Raw genomic sequence first — 14,271 nt, 5'->3', positions numbered from 1 at the left:
TGATTCAATATTTAACCAAATTATGACTTTTTACATTCTAAATTGAAGTACAAACACTAAATTACATGATGAAACAAGAATCAAGTAATTCTGACTTCATATGAGTGAGTTATATATACATTTTAAAAGCGGGGACAGATTCCAAAAAAATAAAAAATGCTGAAACAGAAAAAACGCAACATTGATATGTTGTCTTCCGGGGTCTATAACTGCTTCAATACTTAACCAAAATATGTGTTTTTATAGTCTAAAATGAACTACAAACACCAAATTACATGATGTAAAAAAATTAAATAATTCCGACGACAAATGAATGAGTTATACACATTTAAAAAAATGGGACAGATTTCAAAAAACAAAAAATAATGTTGAAATAAAAAAACGTAGCATCGAGATGCTTTCTTTCGGGGCATGTTTCTGATTCAATATTTAACCAAAACATATGTTTGTTCCGTCAAAAATGAGTTACAAACTCCAAATTACATGTTGGAAAAAAATCAAATAATTTCGACATCATATGAGTGAGTTATGCGCATTTTAAAAAATGTCAAACCGGTTCCGGTTTTTAGAACCGGTAACCGGACCTATTACCAATTCCGGTTACGGTTCGGTTCTGGTTCCAGCGGTTCTAATGCTCATTCCTAGTTGTAACTTTACCATTTGTGAGGTTGTACATTCGGTTTTCATACTTTATATTTGTAGCCAAATGATTTTTTTGCAAGTGCAAGTTGCAATTTGTGAGATTGTACATTCTAGTGGATGATCCAAAACAAAAACAAGACAAAGCGGAAAACCAAGTATAGAAGATTTGACAAATTGGATAATTACACTCGATGAAATGGTGTTTTTGAACCGACAACAACGCACCGAGGAGAACCGGCAACACATCGAGGTGAATGTGGAAAAAGTGAATGAGGATGATTTATGGCATCACATAAATTTTGATGAACCGGTAACCCTTCAAACAAATCAATTTGTTGATAACGGATTAAATAAGCAAGTGCCCGTTGACAATGATGAAGAAAATGTTAGTGATATGCTAGAATTGTTTTATTAATATATAAATTGTTAATAATATATTATAAAATTTGTTAAAAAAGATATAAGAAACTAATGTAGGTGTTAAAAGAAGAGGTGTTAAATGAATGAGGGAATTTTGAAAATGAGGGGCCAACTACAAATTACTTCGATGAAACGATTTTGGATGATAATGAAGGTTCACCCCCCCGCTAGACCTAGGCCTCGTAATCCATCAAAGTATGTCTGTAGTCCTTACACGCAGGTATACAGTAGTAGTTAATATGGAAAAACCTTTTTTATCATTGTTAAAATAAAATAAAAAATGTTTTAGGTATACATGACACCAAAGTCTAAGCGAAGACGAAAGAAGAAGGTTGATACTAGTTCACCCCCTCCTCCTCCAGTATTCTCTGTTTATCCTGACTTTATACTTATGCGCCTGCAACCTTATATACCAGCTGGTGAGGTTGTATTACAAAAACATTTTTTTCACGGGTATGAGGTGCGACACAGATCCTACAAATTCATCATAAATAAAGATTGATGGACCTTGTTATTTGGTCATAAGGATGCCGGTTGGTTAGAAGAAATAGTAAGTATTTATAAATTCATGGCTACAAGCAATTGTTTTTTTATTGTTTTATTAGGAATTTACCAAAACTTGGCAACATATGACAATTTGGGTTAGATTTCTTAATGAGAGGCGGTTTGAAGGTGACCGGTATTCCATCATGCCTCCAACCTTTTTTTGTTTCTCATGCTCCGTCAGAGAGTTTTAATTGCACTGCATTTGCTTCGAGGAAAGCTAAATACCCTGACTTTATGGTTTCTTGGTGGGATGTTGATAGGTATAAATATAATTTTATAGAAATTACAGTTATTATAGTACTTCGTTTTTATTGTAGTATTAATAATTAGTTATTTTATCAACTTTATGCAAGTATATTTCTCGATTCATTTTTATCCAAATCATTGGTTGTTTGGTGAATTACGATTGGAGTCGATGGAAGTCCATTTGTATGATAGTTAGGGTAGCAATGCTTATAATGAGTTTAAGTCAAATGGAGCATTTACCCAGTTTGAGACAGGAGTGCAAGTTTTTTAGAGAAAATTAATTACTGTGAGAGGAGGAACATCACAAAGACACCATTGAAAATGAAATTTATTCTCGAAGATAATGTTCCCCAACAAAGCCGCGAGTTGGGACATTATGGTGTATCTGTTTGTATGTTTATGGAAAAACTAGTATCAGGACAACCAATAAGTTTAATTACAGACACTAAAAAGGCATCTATGGAATTTTGTCAAAGGATGGCAAAAATCTATTGGTCCTATGTAGTTTCATGTGATATGTATTTAACTGAATATTTGATTTAAAATCTAACAAGGATTACAACTTGTATACAATAATTTCCAATAACAAGACCCAACTACAAACTAAGCCTATCTTCAACTTCTTATTTTCATATTCAGTGTTTACTCGACTTTGCTAACTTAGTTATTATCAAAGAAGATTGGTATGTCGCTTCATCAACCCAACGGATAAACCCGTATTGTGGTCCCTGAGAAATAATGATAGATATGAAGATAAATTTAGGTGAAAATAAAATAAAAAACCCAAATATTAAGTAACTAAAAACCATGATACCATTTTTAGGCAAACATAAAATAATCTTCCAGGGTTTTTGTGGGTCCGCAATTTCCTTACAATACTTAACCTACGCAACTGCAGTATCCCATTCGCCTAATTTATTTAATTTAATATCAATAATTTCACAAATACATTAATTTGTTCAAGTATTACACATTTATACCAAATATAAATACATAAAAGTAAACTTTGTTTATGGTTTGACTGAAATCATGTGGTATGATTATGAATTTTTCATGTTGAACTATAAAGTGCAGACAAGTACAATGCTTGTCTTGTCAATCAGTAAACTTTTTTTATGATTTGACTATGAAATCATCTGGTTTGACTATGAATTAATCCAATTTCAATACCAACTATTGTATATTTATAGTCAGTTTCCTATGACTTTCATAATATACTTTCATTGCATGTGAAAATGAGTTCTTACAACGAAGTTTACCAAAAAAGGTTTTGTGACCTACCAATATTCTTTCATAATCTTGAAACAACTCATAATACTTTCATAGCCATCAATAAAACTTCGATCGACCGCTTTCAATTCTTTTTCGTGGCTTTAGGTTGCATGGTATGTCATATTTATTTTATTTAATTAATTAATAGTTGTTGGTAATGTGCCTCCTTAAGATCATTGATGTGAATAATACAAGTATCTTTTATTTATATGCAGTTTCGTAGCTTCCTTAGGTGCATGATACCATTAATATTTGTGGGTTATGTGCCTCTAATTGGGAACAATTTAACAACAATGTACTTTGCGGTGACTTTGGACATAAACCATGAACCCCGACTCTTTGCAGTTGGTTTGGGAACCTTAGAGTGTTTAGGTGACAGTACAGATGTTGGTTTCATAAGCCACCTATGTGATAAAATAGACTTTGCCGTTAGGAGAGTCTACCCATATTTGTATCATGGGTATTTTCCTAAAGATATAGCTTAGAAAATACGAGATTCTTTCAGATATAATACCATTATTGAAAAGTTGTTTTGGAAGTCATGCGGTGCATATAGTGTGCATGAATTCCAACTGTGACTACAAAATGGTTGCCTTTAGACTATGATTGGCATATTACTATGGTGTATAAATATGGTATATACGATCGTTTTCTTATTACAAATATTATGGGCATGTTTGGAAAAAGTAGTTGTTAGCTGGAAGCGGGTAGCTGGTAGCGAGTGACGGGTAACGTGTAGTGGGTAGCTGGTTTTTGGAAGCTGTAGCTTTTATTTGTTATATGAATGTTTGACAAAAGTAGCTGGAAGCTTTTGAAATATATAAAATTACATAAAAAGACAATTCATTAAAAATAAATAAATATATAAATATATGTTTAAGGGGTAATTATGGAAATTGATTTCAAAAGCTCAGTAACGTTTTGTTAAACGACACATGAAGTAGCTTTTAGATTCGAAATGTTTTGTTTAAATTAAAAGCTAAGCACTCGTATTGCCAAACATAACTTTTTGTTTAAACAAGAGCGTTTTGTTAAAAGCTAAAAGCTAGAAGCTCTCAAACGCTTCCAAAATCTCTGTGCCAAACATGCCCTATATCTATTCTCAACTTTATTATGAGTTCCTCCTCAAAATTCGAAATTTTCTCGTACGCATAAGTATATTGTTACTACTGTGATCCATTCAACCCTTTTGTTGCAGCCTTTTCGGAAGGCCCATATATGTCGGATGAAACTTTTCAAGAATTGAAATGAGCTTAAGAACAACAAAAATAGGATAAAGAGTCGTCTCAGGTCCTCGGTGAACGTCGTGAATTTACTGCATTAGAATGCAAACAAGATCAAGAATGGATAGAAATGAATAGAAACAAAATCAAAGAGCACTAAGAATGGATCAAAAAGACTAAGAATGATCAAAACGACTGAAAAATTGCTTGTTGACAAGGATTTAGAGATGATACATCTTAGGGTACAAAAGGATCGTTTTGAAGATAAAATGAGAATCAGGGATAACTATATAACAATCAAGAAAGAGAATTATCCCTGTAGTTCCCGAAGGTTAATTATTAGGAAAAAAAATTTGTAATTTTATCATGTCTTGGGTTTGTTATATGTATTTTTTTTTATCAATTTTAATATGTTTGTTTAGTGTTATTTTCAGAGTATTTTTTAAAAAATCATGTATAAAAACTTCTTTTAGTATTGTGATGTTAAAACTAAATTATAATATAAAAGCATAAGAACATCTTAAAAATTTAATAAAAACGGTACAATACAAAATAAAATAACGACTCTTCAATTTAAGATAGTTTTAAATCATAATTGGCGTTATAGCTATGTGAACAACTCATAGAGGCCCCAATATTAATTGTCGTCTCCTTCCTAGTAGTATTTCTCGTACGGCTTGATCCGCTACCGAACAGACTTCCAAAACACCTGTTTTTCGTGTGTCCTTCTTGACTGCATATAGAACACTCTTTTCGGATTGGACCCTCACCTTGGGATAAAATACATTATGTGTTTCTTGGCCTTCCTGGCTGACATTTATCCATTATAGGTGACCTAACAGTCATTAAACCATCGAGGATCTCCCATTCAGATGGCTTTAGCAAATGGTTCACATATTCCTTATATGTTTTCCTCAATGTTTCGGTAAGCTTACATCGATCAGTCTTTGTACTTATTGACTGTTAGCACTCTTATGACATGCCCACTAGGTATGCCGTCAAGTTGCCACTGCCTACATGTACATGTCATTCGTTGGAACTCAACAATGACGTTTTGTCTCCCCTTTTTAACCTCACATTTTTACTTGAGATCATGAGAACATCCCAATTAGTAAAAGTATTTTTATTGTGTTTTACAATATCATCGGCCCAAAGGGTGAGGTTTTTGTTTCCGCTAAAAAAAAGAGAAAATTACATAGTTAAGATCAATAATATTTGACACAAACATTAATATTACAACTTACTACCTGTAGAGTTACATCTTTGAAACCACCACTATTACATTGTTACACGAAAAAAGTCGATCAACATTAGTATCAACACCTTACGTGCATGTCTAGATAATGCATTTATAGACTCTGTACTGTTGGATGACATAGGAATTTTTGGTTGCCTCTAAAATGTACCCTAGACCAAGTTTCAAGATTTATACTTTGTAAGTATTCACATACTTGTTCTTTTGTCTTTCTCATTATGTCTATGGCATCATTAAAACCATCAGCTGTATAGGCTCTACAAGCGTCCCAAAAAACTTCTTTAACTATCTTACTTCACTCGTATTTAGCTACTATGTTGAAATACAAATGGACATTACATATTCCATGATGAACTTGAGGAAAAATATTGGCAACAGATGTTGCTATAGATGGAGACCTATCAGATATAATAGTAAGATCATCCATATTACCTATACAATCACATAGTTATTGAAAAAACCATGTCCAATAACATGATACCTTTGAAGTTGCCCTTTAGGTGGGCTCCATCTACTATAAGGGTCGGCTTACAACAATTGACCAAATAGCGTACCTACAATACATTGTATATCTATTCAAGTATACTAATTATATTTAAGTTAATCAAAAAAATAGTAATACTAACCGAGCAACCAAGTGCGACATACAAGAACTCAAACTAGTCATTAACATTTGTTTGAATATGTGTCACTGTGCCGAGATTATGTTTGACCAAATTGTGGAAATAAGCTGGAAGTTTGGTAAAAGAATCTTCTTTCGTATCCCTTAACAACAACATTTCATATTGCTTCGCACGCCAAATATGATGGTATGAGATACTGATTTTTCAATTGTTCATTCATATTGTTAACAATATCTTGTCCCCGATTTTCTCTACTATAATCTTTAGCCAAAACATCAGCAAGATATTCACCCAAAACATGTTTGTTTGTTTGTCTATGATTAGGTTTGAAAATTGTTGAAGAACATGTGTGTACGTCAACAAATTTATTCACTTGGAAAAGTCCGTTAGAATTTTGGATTCCTTTTGCTCTTAGTAACCAAGAATAATATTTCCTAACACACACTGCCTCATACTTTTATTTGGTCAATGTACTTGTTTTCATCTGAAAACCTTCTTGAAGACATTTTTCCCAATCGCACGTTTTATAAGGTCTTTGTTATTAAATATACGAAGGCATTCAATCTTTCTATTAGAGTCTACCTTGATGGGATGTCTTCATTAACATCAACTAGTCATGCCGGTAGAGGGGGAATACCATAAAAAAGGTTATCGAGAAACTTAGTTTTACGTTCATCACCCAAATCATCTCCATCAGAATTGCTATCTAAGTCAAATATATCTAAATCTATATCAGCAACATCAACAAAATCCTTGTAACCATGTAGATTCTCATCTTTCTGAATCATACTTTTTTTCTTTTTACTATCATCTACTCCACCCCTATTGATAACCTTAACTTCTTCTTGGGGAACGTTAACATAACAAACGCCCACTTCATTAAGATATGTACCAACATCATCATCACCAATATACTTGTAATTTTCATGATGCCTATAGTGAATAGGTGAATACCTCACATTTACATTTTCAGCAACACTATGAAATTGAGGTACACTAGGAGTCATGAAAGTACATATTGGGTTGTTGCTCCCTTTATCGCTGGATAAGTTAACAATCAGCTCATTTCCTCTGTCGCTACCCTCCGTAACCGCATCACCTTCATCAACCACCACAAACATTTTCACAACCCTTCCTACAACTGATTTGATTATGTTGATCAACATTCTAACATCAATGTATTCAAATATGGCTATATAATGATTCAATTCAAGATGATAGAAACGAAGACCAGTTTTATATCTATTTAACAAACCGGTTTTCATTTCCACCAAAGATATAAAATCACTATAACTAATATACTCGGAAAATATCAAAACGAGTTCAGAACTATCTCTCGGTGGACATACATATTATGGATTTGTCTTTACAACTTTCCACCACCCGCTAGTTACAATGCAAACTAAATATTCACCTTTTTATTAGAGAGGTTTTAGACAAATTTTCCAAAGAAATAACTGCTAAGCTGATAATTTTTTGTAAGAATTTATAATGGTTGTTTCGTAGTCAAACCTATTATTTTCATAGTCAAAATTAATATATATATATATATATATATATATATATATATATATATATTAAAAATTGCGCAAAATTACAGATGAAAAATCAGAGGAAATCGTAGATGAACTATGTTCATCTGCGAAGGTCGGTGGTGGGAAGGGGTATTTATACCGGAAAAAATAAAAATAAATAAGGAAAAAATAAAAATATATAAATAAAACTAAAAAAACCATCTGCGAAAGTACAACTGCCAATGCATACCCAAGCTTTAAGAACTTGTACATTTGCAAATTAGATGTCAAAATCGCAGATGTCACCAACCCATCTACGATTTTAGTGACTATTTTTGTATTTTTTGGCTACTTTATGTAAAGGGATTAAGGAAAATGCTTATATTGGTAGTTTTCTCTTTTCTATCCTCTCATTTAGTTTTTCTAATCTCATAACATATGAAAATCATTTTTCTTATCCCTCTCCACTACAAGAATAATAGGCTTTAACAGCGACGCACGCGTTTAGCGGTGACAAACAACTTTTACGTTATTTGTCGCTGCTAAAGGCGTGTGTCTCCGCTAAAGGTGTCATCGCTAAAGCTTATTCGACGTCGATTCGTGTCAAACGCTTAGGTGAAATAGCACTCATTGATTTAGTGCTTAATCCAACCACTAGAAATCTACATCGTACACAACTTTTAGCGGCGACACCTTTACCGACGGCAGTGTCGCCGCTATTACTTCAAAAAAGTGCTGCCAAAGATTCACTTCAAAGGTGTCGCCGCTATTACTCCGTTTGTCACCGCTAAAGGAGAACCGTCGCCACTAATAGTTGTCGTTGTTAATACCATGCGCACATAATAACCATCTTCCCTCATTCATTCCCTTTCTATTACATCTTCTTCCTCACTCCATTTCCCCCTTCTTCCTAGTGAAACCTCGACTTTCTCCATCCAAAGCCACATCGTCGTCCACTATACCGAAAAGGGGTATTTAGTAGTCCGACAGTCGAACAACGATGTGTAAGTGATTAATTTGTATTTTCATATAAGTGTGTGTGTGTGTGTGTGTGTGTGTATATATATATATATATATATATATATATATATATATATATATATATATATTGATGGGTTTTCTAGGTTATAAACAAAAATTACATGTAGCGGAAAACACTTAAACCCTTAAATTCACATGCAACCTAGAAATGATCTATGTTTTCTCTATTGATAGCAACTAACTATGAATACCAAGAAAACCCTAGGAGAGAGGCTATAAAATCGAAATTCATATAAAATTAGGGTTACATACCATTTGATTATTATTGTAAATAAAAAAAATTAGAATCCTTCTTCTAGATCTTGGAAATCTAGCACCAAAGGAATTGATGCCTCTAATGGCTTATACATAAAACCCTAGTAGCAAGAAGACTAGAGGAAATAGGGGGCTTGAGCATAAATTCGGCTCTATGAAAGCATGTAAAGTTGTACAAAAATAGGCACCATGGTTTGACATTTATACTTTTTTAAGGAAACTCCTAGGGAAACCAAATAGTCCTTGAATGATTGATTCTAATTAATCCTAAAATTAAATACAAATTAATTCTAATTAGTCAATTCATCGTTACTATTTTCCAAATTAATATGTTAGTCATATAATATTAATAAATCATATATTTCAATTTCCAATTAGTTTATTATTCATATAATAAACTAACAAATCATCCTCTATCTCTAACTATCATTCTAATCAATTACCAGTTTTGAGGACGAATCAAAAGGGCTTTGCTTTTAATTCAAGAATATACCAATTTAGTTATTGGCTTAGACACCTTAATTCAAAAGTCTCCCACTTGGACAAGTCTGTAACAACAATTTCAAATATAGACCTTGAAATAAACAACAAAGAATTCTTTCCAAAGCCATGGTCGAACTATAATTCAAATTAGTTGATGACTCTAATATAAGTGATCAACTATTCCTTCGTTCTTCAAGATATTGTATGGAAATGAGACATGGATCAAAGTCATTCTCATTGTCCAAAGTTATGTTTCCTAGTTTCCTGATTTTTAAATACTTGATCAGACTTCAAATTGAACACATCAATTAGTCCTCGCTTCGCCCAACACTATATAGTCAACATCAAATCATTGAGGGGCCCAATGATATCTTTTTTCCTGTTAGGGAAAAAGGAATAAATTACATTGACTGTGTAGTCATAAAATTTACATATCAAATCACACACAACCTTTATAACACCTAGTTACAAGATACATTTGAGTAAACCAATGCTCAACTGATCTGTAAACTATGAACTATATATCTTTGTTTAAGAATAGAAGATATTATCGTCTTAGAATTAGTCGTGACAAGATCCATGAAGTAATCTCTAAGCGTGGGTTTATCCAATACTTAAAATCTCTATTTTCAAAGTACTCACGAATATTGTAGCAATTTTAATTGCAATGTCTTAACCTTAATCCACAATCTACAATCAATTCATGATAGTCTTAATTCACTACTTACTTTCAAAAGTAGAACGACTATGGAATTTTGAATAATATTTAAATTACTCAGGGAAGTAAAACATGCAAAGTAAAACACACTAATAAATTAATTAACTATGACATCATACCCATTGATCATAAATAAATCTCTATTATTTAATCACCATACCAATTATGAATTTATTCATTTTATAATGTTCCGAGTAATCAAGTAACCACTTGAATTAAATAACATCAGTTATTTCGTGTTATAAACATGCATACTATACCTCTTGATGGTCCTTCCTTTGTGAATAGATTGATTAGACATTAGTCCAATGATGCTCAATTCACAATTCTAAATTCTTATCGCCATCTAAGATGTAGTGGAATTTCATCTTTACATACATTGTCTTTCTGTGATGTCAGGGTTCTAAAGTCACAGAGATTGGGCCTTCGATATTACAGAATGTTCCACTGGAATTTGTTACCAAAAACAATTTCATGGTTATGAAGTCTCAAATTCAACGTACACTCCTTGAACATTTTTGTTGCAATAAAGTTTCCAACTCACATGTAGATTTTGCAAACATCTCCCATTATGGAAACATTTCCATATTCCCATATTCCCATCAATTCTGACCAAGAATCATCCTAATCCAAAACGTGTCATTATGGTATTTTCCAAATGATGTCACACGTCTAACTTTCTAAGAGCAAACAATTCTTCGGTAAAATCTGAGAACGCTCTTGACAGTTGTTTGACAACTTCAGTCACATACATTTCTAATCCTTTTTCACACAATGCTAAAAGCATTTGAAAAATAGAATAATTGAATATTATAGCACATATAATCGGTCCTATATCTGAAACACATGTGACTCGACTCAATATTACAAGGGTCCAATAGTTGTTCAACTCCTTGCTATAATATTTCCATATACAGATTCTCCAATTTTGAAGCATTTCAACATGCTATTCATATATGCCTTTGACTAAGTTCTATTAAAACACACAATCTAAACCTTTAGATTCGTAATGAAGTATGAATGCCCTCTCCCTTAAGTCCATTATAGTGAAATAATTCCCAACTTTTGCAACCTTCAAATTAAAGACCCTTTTCCCTATCGATATAGTACCAACATAACAACTATGCCGCCATTAGTTTTGACACGTACTGAAAAATCAACTGGACTTCTAGAAATCAATACCTTTTCAATTTCAAATGGAAGTGCAGATTCCTATTTGGTGATGCTTCATCAAGCCTATAATTAGGCTTCTTAAGCTTATGCACTTTATCTGGATAGTGTGTGTGTTCAAACTCTTTCAAGACATGATGAACATATCTCCTGAAAGTTTAAATAGTTCCTTATCATACCTCACAATTTGAAATGTGAAGAGGGATGCCTTAATTATATTGTGAATTTGAGAATGTAATTAATACAACCGATATCCGTATAGATCAAATCTTCAGAATCTCTTAGCGAAAGTATTTCCTCATAACCATATTCATGCGAAACTTTTAGCCATTTAAATTTCAAGATGCATATGTTCCTATCTACATGAATCTTTCAATTCTTACCTACATTCATAAGATAGGTTTAGGAAAAACCAAAATCACATTTAGTTCTCCTTCATGGACTGAACTTCGCTTACTCTAAATTTCTTACCTTACGGCAGCTCAAGGCCCACTAGTGCTTCCATGTTGTTAGCAGCTCACCCATATTTATCAGTATACTTTTACTGATCAACGTACTTAGCCTTTAAATGAAGACACATAGAAATCATAGGTGTTTCCAACTCAAATGGAAGTGAACATAAATTACAATGTGTCAATAAACACAACAGGTTATAATCCTCAGCTCACATGCTAGTGATAACTAAAAGGATCATTGTCGGTTGACTCTTGAACCTATCAAGATTAATACGACTCTCATTGACTTCTTGACATATGTTTTTTTTCTCTCAAGAAACAATACTTGACGAGCTAAAACAAATATTCAAAAGTTTGTGCGGATTTCCGACAAGAAAACACTTCATAGAATAGTGATGGGTTTTGAGCATTCTAACACTTCCTAAGTGTACATGCAACCCTAATAACCTTGGATCTATGTTTGTCTAATTATCATTCAAAGTTGAATTCCAAGGTTATATTCCTATTTAGTATACATGGGGAACAATTTTTAACTTTGATGGAAGATAGAATAACTTACCTTGTTGTTGCTTGTGATCCTTGAAACCTTGTGAGCCTAGCACCCCAAGTGTGATGCCTCAAATGCTTCACACAACACCAAATGCAAAGGAGTAAACTTTGAGAGAATCTTACACTTGCAAAAATCGGCCTAGCCCTCACTTGTTCATGAGTAGCCGATTTTTGGTGGAGAATGGGTTCCTTATATAGTGTTGACACATCTAGGGTTACACCATGTAAATCCTAATGTGTCATGACTCTTCCTTTCCATGACCCATGGGTTTGTAACTCCCATGGAGCATCCTATGGGTGGAACCCAACTTGATAATCCATGGAGCCTCTTAGCCCACTATACAAGTATGGATGATTTACATAATCAACCCATATATTTAATTAGTTATCTTTTGATCACTTAATTAATTCTAAATTAATTATTGATCAAACTAATTAAATAATATTATTAATATATTAGAACTTATAATATATTAATAAATCCACAAGTGTTATTTCTCTCATTTAGTCTATCCAATAGCATGGTGCCATGCAACCCAAATGGACCATGCCGGGTCGGGTCAAGTACATACCAGAAATAGTTATGGACTTAGACAACTTATCCAACAATCTCCCACTTAGATAAGTCTAATAACTATAACTGCAAGTATGACTTCAGGAATCGATCAGCAATCGTAGCTCTTTCAAGGTTTCTCGGAACTGAGAAGATGATGATGCGCCATTTAAGATAAGTGATCATATAATCCTCTGTTTGAGATATCAGCCGGACAAATACATGGAACAATGTCTTACTTATTGTCCAACAATTTGTTTCCCTATTTCCGATTTTTTTGACAAAGAACTTAATTGAACACATCAACTTAGTTCTGACCGGGCCTGGTACATAGGTCAAAACAAAATCATCGAGGGGCCCATATATCAGCTTCTACTCCAAGAAGGAATAGATAAACTTCGACTCATATGTTTGTTCTACCACTCATTGAATTATACACAAAAGCACGTTTTATAACATCGAGTTACCAATGCGTTTACATACAATCAATGCAAAACCAACTTGTAAGTAACAAATCATATCTCTAGGTTTGAAGACTTATATGATATTACCGTCTCACGATCACTCGAGATAAATTCCATGAAGTGATTCTAGTGATCGTGGGTTGAGTTCAATGCTCAGACCTTATGAGCACTCATGATTGTTGTAGCTATGTCCAACACCTTAGACCTCTACAACCAATCATGACAGTCTTGATTCATACCTACTTCCGACATATCACCGACTGTGGAGGTTTGAATAATATGATATACCTAACATAATTATTCTGGAAGTCAAAACATGCAAAAGAAATATAGTAAACGATTGACAAGAGATAGAAACACTTTACTCATAAATAAAACACCTTTTATTCATCATCAAATGTCAATTACACTTTACAAATTTCAAGGTTATCTAACTGCTAAATCTAATATCATCCTTCAGCCCTATGCTCCGAGCATGCTGGAGATGCTTAACCCTAGTCAGTTCCTTCGTGAGGGGATCTGCTGGATTCTCATCCGATGGTACCCTATGTGCCACGAGGAGTCCTTCTTCTATTTGGTGTCTGATGAAATGGTATTTTCTGTCGATGTGTCTGGATCTCCCGTGATCCCTTGGTTCCTTGGCTAAGGCAACAACACTTTCACTGTCACAGAAAATTTCCATTGGCTCCTTAATAGCTGGTACAACTCCAAGGTCTCCAATGAAGTTCTTCAGCCATATCGCCTCCTTTGCTATCTCGCTAGCTGCTATATACTCTGATTCGCAAGTTCAATCAGCCACTGTCTCTTGCTTGGAACTCTTCCAAGAAATTGCTCATCCGTTT

This window comes from Lactuca saligna, chromosome 5 (genome assembly GCF_052625555.1).
Source record: "Lactuca saligna cultivar CGN05327 chromosome 5, ASM5262555v1, whole genome shotgun sequence".
Taxonomy (NCBI): Eukaryota; Viridiplantae; Streptophyta; class Magnoliopsida; order Asterales; family Asteraceae; genus Lactuca; species Lactuca saligna.
Note: the sequence above shows the minus strand (reverse complement) of the source record.